Raw genomic sequence first — 12247 nt, forward strand, 5'->3', positions numbered from 1 at the left:
TTTGTTAATTGGCCAATTATCTTTCTGTTGGTTCTGCACTGAGATAAAAATAAATAGTATATTAATAGCTTCTTCTTTGGCTTCTTCTTCGGTTGTTATCGATTTTAATGGCTACTGGTGTATTGGTTGCCATCTGCCTCACTTCTCCTAACCATCTGCTCTCATCTCATAATCATCAGCTCCCAATTTCCACTAAGCTCACTGACATAGATATATAGACACTAGCAAGTTGTATTGATTCTTGTTCACACTGGACTTGAAAAATGGTAAATTTAACCATTGTTACACTTGCTATCTCTATAAAATTACAATATTGTTTTCAACTGTACTGTATGGTAATGATCCCAACCTCACATATGCATATCCTAGCTTAATTTGAATATGCACCTGTACTGTCAGTGACTATAACCTGGTCTTGTTCACACTGAACTTGAAAAATGGTAAATTTAACCATTGTTACAATTGCTATCTCTATAAAAATTAGTCCAGGTTTTGACAGTACGTACACTATTGTTTTCAACTGTGCTATATGGTAATGAGCCCAACCTCACATATGCATATCCTAGCTTAATTTGAATATGCACCTGTACTGTCAGTGACTTTAACCTGGTCTTGTTCACACTGAACTTGAAAAATGGTGAATTTAACCATTGTTACACATGCTATCCCTATAAAATTTAGTCCAGGTTTTGACAGTACGTACAATATTGTTTTCAACTGTGCTGTATGGTAATGAGGCCAACCTCACATATGCATATCCTATAGCTTAATTTGAATATGCACCTGTACTGCCAGTGACTATAACCTGGTATGTCGAAAAATGAGGTCCTTTGTTTGAGGATAAAAACCATCTTTTAAATAACTTAAAAGCTGCAATACTAATAAATATACATAAATAAATATATAAGATGCAACCGGAGGCATACTTTTTATGTATTTCAGAATGAAACAAAATGTATATGCATTTCTACAATATTACATTTCAAAGAATGTTATGGAATTTATTATATTAGACAACATGTCCGCACGAAAAATAACTGATTAAATCAAGCAAAATACTTGATGGACATCTTTAAATGAACGCTGCAATTTGATTCAAAATATGCTTAAATTACACCAAATATTCACTCATTTCGTTTGCTACAAATACCCTAATTGGTTTGAAACATGTAGTAACTGTGGTTACCATTATCTGTAAATTGAGACTGTGAGATTGTGATATTAAAATCTAAGAAGATACGTGACATACAGACAAACAAAAGTTTTGCTAGATAAATTTGCTTTGCTCGGTAATGAGTTTTGCTTGGGAAATTATTATCAGGGATAAAGAACAATGCAAAAATAGACACAAATTAATTATGACTCATCATAAATTAATTAAGACAAATATTTTTATCATAATAAAATTAGAATGTTTAGTAAATTGTAAAGAGAGTTAATTGTATGTAAAGACCTATAATGGCTTAATAATCAGCACTGGCAATAGAAGGTACGGACCAAGGGGGGTATAGCTAGGGGTGCACACTCTCCCTTTTGATATCTAAAAGGAAATTAAACTACTTTTTGATATTTTTTGACAGACTATTAGTATTCCCCTGATTCGCCCTACAGAGCGATTATAATAACAGTGGCATAAATAAGTTCCATGATAGAAGATCACCTCCAATCTTTATTCCTTATAGAGTTCCTTATAGAGCCACTCAGGTTAGCAGTACCATTAGCAAACCTCTGAGAATGAGATCACTTTCAGAACCAGCAGTAACAAATATGAAAAGAAATTGCCGAAAAGGAGATTGTCTTCAATCCTCAAAACTATCGCCACCAGGTCAAGAATTGGACAAGACCTGACAGATCGTCTCCCTCCTCAACCAACACAAGTATGTATCAATGTTTACAACGATCATTTCAGATCTCTTTAAATGCGTAATACAAGTTCTATGAAAGGCTGAAAGTGCATATTCAACTAGCTCCCCCAATGCAACCTCTTTTGCAAGAATCTACCCAAGTAAGACCTGGGAAACTAGGTAAAAGTTCAATGACATGTACTGCAATTATTAAGGCAAAATACAAGAGTACATCTAGACTTTCCAATATGGCACTTAAAAGCTAGTAACCTACATTAAAAGGCTTCAAATATCATGCTCACTGACATTTATACTTCTATCGCAAACATACTCATAATTATTTTACAGCTTTTATTACATTAATAATTATACTTCTGTAAAAATAGACCAATTTTTTAAGAATGAACACGAAAAATTATTTGTAATAAAAGAAATGACGAGAAGTGATACCAAATTTGAGACACGTGGATCGATAAATAGATTGATGGAAAAATTGATATATGAACTGAACGAAAAAAGCCAATAAAAAGAGAGAGACAAATAAGAAAGTAACATCCTGTTCAAAATCTTTGTGCAATTGACAGAATAAATGTTACTTTAAAAAATTGAATTGAGTTCCCATGGTGCAATTAATTTGAGACATTTTTAAAATTTTAATCAACATGTACAGTTAATCAATTTAAGAGATATAAATTAATGAAAATTTAAGTATAAAATGAACGATGAATGAATAAATAAATGAACCAATGAAATAATAAATGATTAAGCACAAAATAAATAGATGAAGGCTTTACGGCCTAATTTGGATTCACTAACATGCTTATAATAACCAACATTTCCATGAAAACGATAAAATACCGATATAAACATTACTTTTCGTAATGAACTACTTATCTACGGGAAATGAACCATCACTTATATGATATGTTAACATGTTCAATATGTTCTATGTTCCAAATATCGGTTAAGTACTTTGAGGGCGCTATATTTGCCACGTTTGTAGACACAAATATAATTCATTGGAATACAAAGTACGAAAGATTCAAAGAAAATGTTGATATCTGGCAGTGAGGAACTTAAGGATATCATCGTTGCAAAATCACATTTATAAAGCGGAAATCAAGCACATATTTATTTCAAAAACTATCAATTCAACATTGTGGCAAAACAAGTTGAATAAAGAAAATAATAGTATTTGACAGTATTTTGAAAACAGTTTCGTCTGTGTCATTCATATATTGGTAACGGGTCTGTATGCATGACTAATATGGTAAATGTCAAAATGTAAAAACTATAAAGGAAAAGAATATGAGAAAAACCCCAACACTAATATGTCTTTAATTTCACATATCCATCAACCTATGTCATTAACTATTAATTTCATGGAACAGTGTAATCTATTTCAGAAACACAGTGCTACACAGAAAACCGTTAAAGTCATTGAGTGGTGCATTAATACAATTGTTATCAGACGTTCAATTTGGTTAATTCAACGTTTGAGAATGACTGTCAGAACAACATTCAGTTTACATTATTTTGTAACGCTATACAACTACAGACTGTCAACATTGGTTATAATACAGTCATTGTACGATCCATGGAATTACGATATTGGGATATCAGCTTCTCCAGAGGTCAATCCCAAGGAATACAACCCAGTTCAGTTGGAAGTGCCCTGGATCTAGCACTCTCCCTGGGTAATTTGAGTACAAGTGAAACAGCATATCTAAGTGGCCAGACATCAAAACCAGAAGACATGAACCTTTGCTTTGGAAAACTCAACATCTATTATATTTACCAATTAATTTCATGGTATGTTTCAAAACAACTTATTTGAAAAAATCGAAATATGCAAAATAATTATGACAGGACATCGGCTACTGAACTAGTAAGTTTTGTAGGCTAAGTCACTGGTTCAATAAAAAAAAGTACCTGATGCAGAAAATTATGTCGCGATCCCAGACATAAGCAGTCAGCCATGCTCGTTGAAATGTTAATTACTAATCGTTGTTGAAGTAGATAATTTATGCTATGTTTCAATCCCAGATGTTTGATATGGCCAATAAATATATAGCGGCAAAAGTGGCAGTGATCAGGCTTTTCTTAGTTGCACTGTATGTCTATGAGCGCTTATTGGTTAAACTCAGGGGCTAGAGCAGCATTAAAGAGCCCCCCACTGAAAACTAGTTGTTACATCAAACCAGGGTGATATCGAGGGTGCAAACAAACCCAGCTTTTCCTGGCGTGCACTTTTCAAATGAGAAACTACTGTTGCTTCAGAAGTTATAAGAAAAAGGTCTGACTTATCAAGATTTTTGCCTCTTTTGTAGAACCATGCACCCTAAACAATTCTGGCTACAGGCTTGTACATTAAGCAAAACCTAATCAAACAAATATGTTATAAAGCTCTGTTTTTATGCAACAAAACAATGTGATGTGCCCATATATGGACATGCTGATGTCATTTCACTACCATATTTAGCCTTATTTTGTAAAACTTAATATAGGAGAGGAATAACTTGAATTTTATCACATTTTCAAAAAAGTTTTTAATTTGTAAAAATACATTATTATTTGAAATCAATTTATTTAAACTTAATGTAACCTTCATCTAGAAAAAAACTGCATTCATTAATGTCCTCGACTTATATTTTTCCCAACAAGATGAATCACCCAAAAACCAGGACAAGTCTATAAAGGCTGTTACGCAGTAATGTCACTCTGAAGAGTATGAAAATAAAAAACAATAATGGTCAAAATTAACATGCATTGAAAGACAAGACGTGTAACTTTACGACTGAATAGGTGTACGCGACTGTTGGCCATAAGCACTACGATGTAGTTTAATAGTTTTACTTGGCCGGTATTCATATTTTGCGTGGCTGATCATTATCTAAGTGTGGTTGGAATGATGACAGGTTACCCCTTGAAGATGATTTTCATCATGGTGGAGCGTGTGGATGCATGATTCAGCTCAGGGCTTCTAAAACAGATTGGCTTTTCTAAGGCTAGTTACGTGATTTTTACATTTTATCTACATGTTTTCTACTAAAATACAATATATTATATATTGGTCATGTTTTAAGACAATGTTTAAAGTTGCAAATTGTAAAATAGTGGAACTGAGACTAGGACTTTTCTGGTGATGGATTTCTAACTTCCAAATGTGGATGAAAATTTTCTTTTAGATAGTGATTATCAAGTTTTTGGGGTTTTTTTACCAGTCAATTTTTACAGCAGACATCACACATTTTATCCAAATATATATTTATCTAGACTAATTTAAAAAGTACAGGAAAATTAGCAATGTTGTTTGTATGTCACAGATACAGACACTCTTGAAATGACTTTAAAACCGAATAAATTTTGTTTCAATTGTGTTAGAATACTACAGAACATTTTTCTTTTTTATGTTAATTTTTCTACTCTAACTTTCTGAACATTCTAATTAAAAACTACAAATCAAAGCTCTCACAAAAATGATTTTAAAAAAAACTACAATTAACTTTTCTAGAACAATATGTCAGTTACATCTTGTGCTAATTTAATTTAATAAAAATGATAATTTTCCCATGTAAATGAGTTTGTGATTCCCACGAGGTTTTGAATTGATACTAAAATTTTAAATATCACACCTATCTTTTTAATGTATCTCTGCCACTGATTAATCTATGCAAATTGCCTATAACATTAACAGACATGTGAGTCAGATTTGACCAATGGCCTCCTCCTACATTTTGCCTTCCTTTCCCGACATATTTTGTTATAATAGCTTTTGTAATTGGATTGAATTGGACAATTCAAGCCTGGGAGAATTTTGACTATAAGTTATATAATGAAAACAAATCATAAAAAAAAAACCTCCAGGCCAGTGTGTGTACATTTATAAAAGATTGGGTGAATTTTCAGAAGGCTATAACTCAACAACAATCACTATCATTGTCCATTTGTCAACAAAAATTTAGCTGGAGGAAAAATGTACTGCTTTTTACAAAAGAAATTATTGCATTTTTCTACAATAGAATAAACATTATCTGTACAGTCACCGAAGAATCATTTATGACAGTTTGTCTTAATTTATTTAATTCACATTTTTCAAGGATAAATGTTTTTATGAGGCTATTAACTTCTTTTTCATGTTATTCTTTGAACTGAGGATATAATTATAGATATTATATTTTAATAAATTTTATCTACTATTGTGTTGACTCATTTGACCTGTATTTAAAGTTCATACAAGTATTAACGTAGCTATATAGTTACAGCACAGATACAAAACAGATTCATCCAGTTCATGGGAATTTTGAGTTTCAAAAATTATAAAAGAATAATAAAAGGAAATATATAATAAAATTATCTGTAATTTATGTATGTAAGTTATATTAATATTATTTATTAATTTAGTAAAATTCTTGTAGACAAAAGTAAGGAATCAAATACTTATTGTGGTAAAAAGTCTGTGGAATAAGATCAACTCCAGAAAAAAAAAAACGCAAAACACCTAGAAAAGTGCAGCAGTCACAAACTGCTGGAGGGTATAGACAGTGCAAAAAAATCAATGAAAACATCCTAGTAGTAGTATAAACTATTAGTTTAGCGTGACCTTCACAAGAACTTGAAGAAACACGGTCATTTTGACCATTATCAGAAATAACACTGGACACGGCTGGACATGATAAACACGGTAGGAGATCCATGAATGCCATTGGTCATCTCCGGACAATTACTACATCGTTTTTATTGTTTAAGGACAAAAAGCTGTAAAAACATTGAATTTATAGACATATTTCATAATGTTTTCAGGCAGACGAAAAGCAAGCATGACTCGCTAGGAAAATAATACGTGGAAAGAAGGACACACTCTGCTGGACTAACCAACCTATCAACTGTGGGTGGGTGTCGATATCAACACTATACTAACATAAATATGCATGTACAATAACATGAACTTGGATTTGACCGTACCCTACCGAAGTGTGCTCTGAAACTCAATCTAGCAATTGATTAATCTATTTTGGAGTGATTTTTCACTCTTAATAGATTTAGTTTCTTTTTAGATTGAATAATACTTCCAATACAATTTTACTTATGCTATTATAGTTCACTAGAGGCTCCCACTTGAGAGCATAGTTCATGGACTATACCATTTGTGGAGAGGGGAATTCAATGAAAACTTCTACTTTTCGAGTTATATCTCACTCTTCGAGGAGAAGGGGCTTTGTTGGTTTATCCAGGTAAGCTAGGCACGAAATAGACAACTTTGTTTTAGTAGTACAAACAAGTGGAGCATTTGAAGTAGTAAAGTTGGATAATTTGGATTAAAATTATTTTATGACCATTGATATGTAACTTCTTGATTATTTTGTACAAATCATTATGTATGTTGTTTTTCTTTATTCTCTAATACACTTTCACAGGCATGATCTACATTTTGGGCCAAAAAACCCAAAAAATTCCAATCTTTTCAGTGTTTTGTATGCGTTAACTAGTAAAACATCTTTGCCTAATTAACTAAAAAAACAATTATGATAATAATAGTAAAACTGTCACTATTAATTTCAAAAATAATTCTTTATTCCATTAAATGCAATTACCACACAAGTATAAATAATTGGATTTGGCATTTGGGTAACCTGAAATTTATGATAAAAATATGAAAAACTATAAACATCTTGAACAAAATACCACAAAAACCAAAACTGAAATTAGTGAGAGATAAGGTTAATCAACTATCATACGTACGTGAATTAAAAATGTATGTCAAGTTTTAATAGGTAAAATATGATTATGAATCACGATTAATGTTTGTCCTTTTTTTTATGTTGGTAAAATAATTGTCTGATTACAATATATCATAAAAGAATATGACCTAGTTGGTACTGGCCAATCACGCATATGAAAGGACATTGTAAAATAATAATTACATCACACTTTCACAAAACTAGAAAGCATTGGACTGGATTGAAACTGTCTGTCTGTTTCTGCAAAGTTTGACTTGAATTGGGGGCCATTGGCACCAAAAGAAAATATTAAAAAAAAATGTTATTATGAGTTTGCATAAATATGTAAGTATATATATATATACACATACACCAACCCCACTACATTTTAAGTAATCCTGGTTGCACATATTTTTGTCCGCCACTGCTTTGCCATATGGAGGCACTATACATATTGCAGTGTAAAATGCGGTAAATTCAAGTGTCAACTGGACAGCAACACAAGTTGATTTAACAATGTTCGTAAAATATCTTTCTCATATGCATCATTGATGACCTTTTTCTGATGTATGAGCGATAGAAAGGATTGATTATATTGCCAATTCATGTGAGAATTTCAACCCCCCTTTGGTATTTGCTGCTTTCCTCCTGAGATTTCGTAAAATAAAATGACTTGAATGTGTAGAAACAATGTCACTATGGATTTAAATGTCATATCGTGTCATACAAAAAGTGCTTGCTCATCTACTGTTAAGAACACGTCTAAGCCCTGTGGGATTTTCCTTTTTGGTGTTAACTGCCAATGAAGTATAACAATGGGGGGCTAAGATTGTTGTGTTTAGCATTTAGTTCAATAAGCAATACTGGTAGACAAAAAATGAAACCAACTAACGCCAAGTAAGGCAAAGGCACAAACTCTTAATATGGAAGTTTGCCATGAATTATGGAAAGTCCAACAATACTGGAAAACAGTCTTTAACCCATTGACTGTTTATTAGCCCATTGTTCTGTACTGCCAGTACATTTCAGTGAGGTATTTCCTGCTTGCCAGCTCATTTTTTTTTATCAACATGAGAATAAACAAACTTTTTGACAGGGTAGTATCATTTTGCAAATAACTTATAAACTATTGATAATTTGAAAAATTACATCGTACATCGAAATCGACATCAATATGCGAGCCATCCTCATCAAGCACAGCCTACAACATGGTTAGAAATAAGAGGAGAAAAATATTTTCGGTATATATCAAACAGCGGGCAATGAGAGAGAGATTGCAATAAAAAATATCATGTTACATTGAACAATCCATAAACATTGATGTCCAATTATATAACAGAAATCCCAGAGGCTGAATTAAAACTACTACAAATAGCCAATGATGGTCAATATATACGTGGTATATTAAAACATTCAACAAACCAACACAACACTTGTCATTCTAAATTGTTCAGTAGCGTTCAGGATGACGCCACTCGAGAAACGATCAGTTTCAGGGCCCGATGGGAAGAGTAAATGTACGCTAAACACTAAACAACATCAATAAAGGGAAATTACTCAAAGCCGAAAACGATGAAAAAAGAGATTATTACTTTGCAACGACAAGTGCAGGATACTTCCTGTACTGTAGGTAAACTAATCAATGTCCTGTTTATTCTAAGCTGGGGAGATGCTGACAGATGTAGTGGGAGGCTTGGGAATTCCCCACAATTACGACTACAGCCATGACTGAAATTTTGAACATTATAATGTAGGACAACAATATAACCTCATTGTCTTTAATGATGCCCAGATTGAAGTTGGAGAAAAACACATCCAAATACTCTTTTGTTTTGCCTTTTTTTTTAATGATACTTAGTAACAGAATTATTCACTTTAGCCAATGATACTAATGTTGTAATTTAAGCTGTTGTTAGCCAATGGCTGATAATTTGTAAGTTTTTGACTCGACTCTCTCGTCATTGAAGACGTTAATTAAAGGATATGAAGGACAGAAGATTCGGCCTTGTTACATTGTCCGTTAATTTAAGCGTGTCATTTACAACTACGATTATTTAGGTTGAATCAGTGAAATATGATTTTAAAACGAGTACACTTTAAATATGTTTATGAAATTGTTGATAGTCACTGGAATTTTTGCTTATTTGTTTCTTTAATGGTTGAAAACAAGTGGAAAAGAAGATTAAGGCAAAGGAAGAAAGTGGAAGTATCTGGATAAGTTAGCATCAGTTGAGTCTCGACTTTCTCAGGATACGTGCACCTCCTATTCTAATAAGCTATAGAATATTACTATATTTAAATAGTAAATAAAGAAAAAAAAAGAAAAGTCATCAAATGAACCAATTTTATATATGATTCAATTTTTCGTGGACTATATATAACATTTTTTTCATTCTAAAGCTCTGTCTACACTATTAAACTTTATGTGACAAAAAATATATGGACATGATGATGTCATACCACTACCATATTTAAGCATATCGCTACCATATTTGGGCACATCACACTTTTTTTGTCAAACAAGTTTGATAGTGTAGACAGAGCTTTACACACACTAGCTATATTTGAGATCTTGCCATGTTTTGACAGATTATGAATAACCTTTCAAACTAAATTAATTTCAAAATAGAATGCCAACATGATATAATTATGATAGTGACTATATAATGTTGTAAAGGTGAAATTTACTTACATAAAGCAGTAATTTCTCGTCCACTGAATTAAACATTAAAAAAAAAAATTCATAATGCAAATTAAAGGCAGTATATAGCACATAATTTACAATCTGTTAGCGTTCTATCGCACACTCTTTATAAATTTGATAAACTAGGACTAAATTTTAACCCTCACAGAAATTGAATTAACTTGGAATGCACACAGATAAAACAAATTATGAAGACAAAATTAGTATGCAACTTAAAAGGAAAGGCCATGATGAGACACTGAATGTTTCCTAAGTAGAAATTCATTTTAAAACAATGGTATGGAAAGAAGGCCTCTATATGACAAAAAAAGCATACTACCTTTTCATAGGTCTGTGAAAAAAGAATAATAAAATAAAAAGTTTTCCCCAATTAATAAATAATAAATTAATTTTAACAATATTTTTACAATTTCTTATTATTATTTTTTATTCTAAAATATATTTTATTCCAAATAAACTGACAATAGCTACCACCAATAAAGATAAGTTGACTGTTTAGGTTGCAATTCATTCACAAGATAGGTTTTCTATAAAACAAAGTCTTTTGCAAACCTACAAACCCTAAAGCTCTGTCTACACTATCAAACGAGTTTGACAAAAAAACTGTGATGTGCCCAAATATGGTAGTGATATGCTCAAATATGGTAGTGATATGACATCATTATGTCCATATATGGGCACATCACATTTTTTTAAAGTTTGATAGTGTAGACAGAGCTTTAGAATACAGATGTGCAAAAATAAAAGTCTTGTTTGAAAAGAATTTCTATAAAGTAGAAAGCGCTGGGGAAACAATGAAACGCTTCATTGGATCATCCTTATGGAGTGAAAAACTATTATGCTCAATAGAAGACAGTCAAATAATTGTACGTGTAGAATTGTACCGATGATTAGTAAAAATTTAAGAGCTTTTGCCACTGACTATAATATTTGCACAAACGCATGCCGATAAAACAACGTATAAATATCAAAGTAGGACTTCTATTTTAACTGTGTGATCATTACTTTGAGTAAAAACGCGTCATATGTGAGAAAATGAGAGATTTTATACTTTGAATACAAAGTGTGTTTACTAATCTAGGACAAGAGGTTAAAATTGCAGTTATGTCTTTAAAAAAATGTTTAATGTACAAGACATTTTTGCATGTATTATGGTGACCACTTGAGATTATATTTACCATGCTAGAATATTTGATCTGTAAATGTTTAAAATTATGTAGTCTGCTGTTTATTGTAAAATCTAGGACAGGGCTGTTAGTATTTGTGGTATTAGTATTTTAGGGAGTATATCAAAATAATTCAGTCAAAATGAGTCAGTTTCTGCTGCAAAAAAAATTATTCCATTTTCAACAAAAATCTATTAAAAAAATACTTGGAAATATGCAGCAGAAACAGGCTGTACTGTAGTTACTGCAGTAAACTAAATTTTGTTTACTCTTAACCTGTTTTAACCATTTATTTTATCATTTAGCAAACTCTTTTTTGTTGAGTAATCTATTGCAGTGACTGCCTCATAAACTTCCATATTGAAGCAGACATATGCTACTACAGTAAAACAATTTAGCTAGAATAATTTTGAACTGATCCTTCAGAATTATTAAAATAATTTTCAGATGCAGTAGTAAATGGTACTACCTTGACATCATCACCTTGTAGCTACTTGTGGTGGAAGGCAATTTATTTGAAAACAAAAACCAATTTTACACACTTTCGGTCACCAGCCTCAGCATCAAAGAAATTTATAAATATATGTTGTGATAGCATTTGCAAGCACCCCAATTTCCAGATTAGCTTAATAAAGGTAGCTTTCACACTACTGATATGCACAGATATTAGTTGGTTTATTAGTGTTGATGCCGCGTAGTACAAGCATCCCTAATATTACGCATGGGATGTCGCAAAACTAGGTTGTTCAATTTTACTACGTCTCCTGATACTATTTTAAGATTGGTTTTAAACAATTACATCTTGGGATGCAT

The sequence above is a fragment of the Antedon bifida genome, chromosome 5 (genome assembly GCF_963402885.1).
Source record: "Antedon bifida chromosome 5, ecAntBifi1.1, whole genome shotgun sequence".
NCBI classification, from domain to species: Eukaryota; Metazoa; Echinodermata; class Crinoidea; order Comatulida; family Antedonidae; genus Antedon; species Antedon bifida.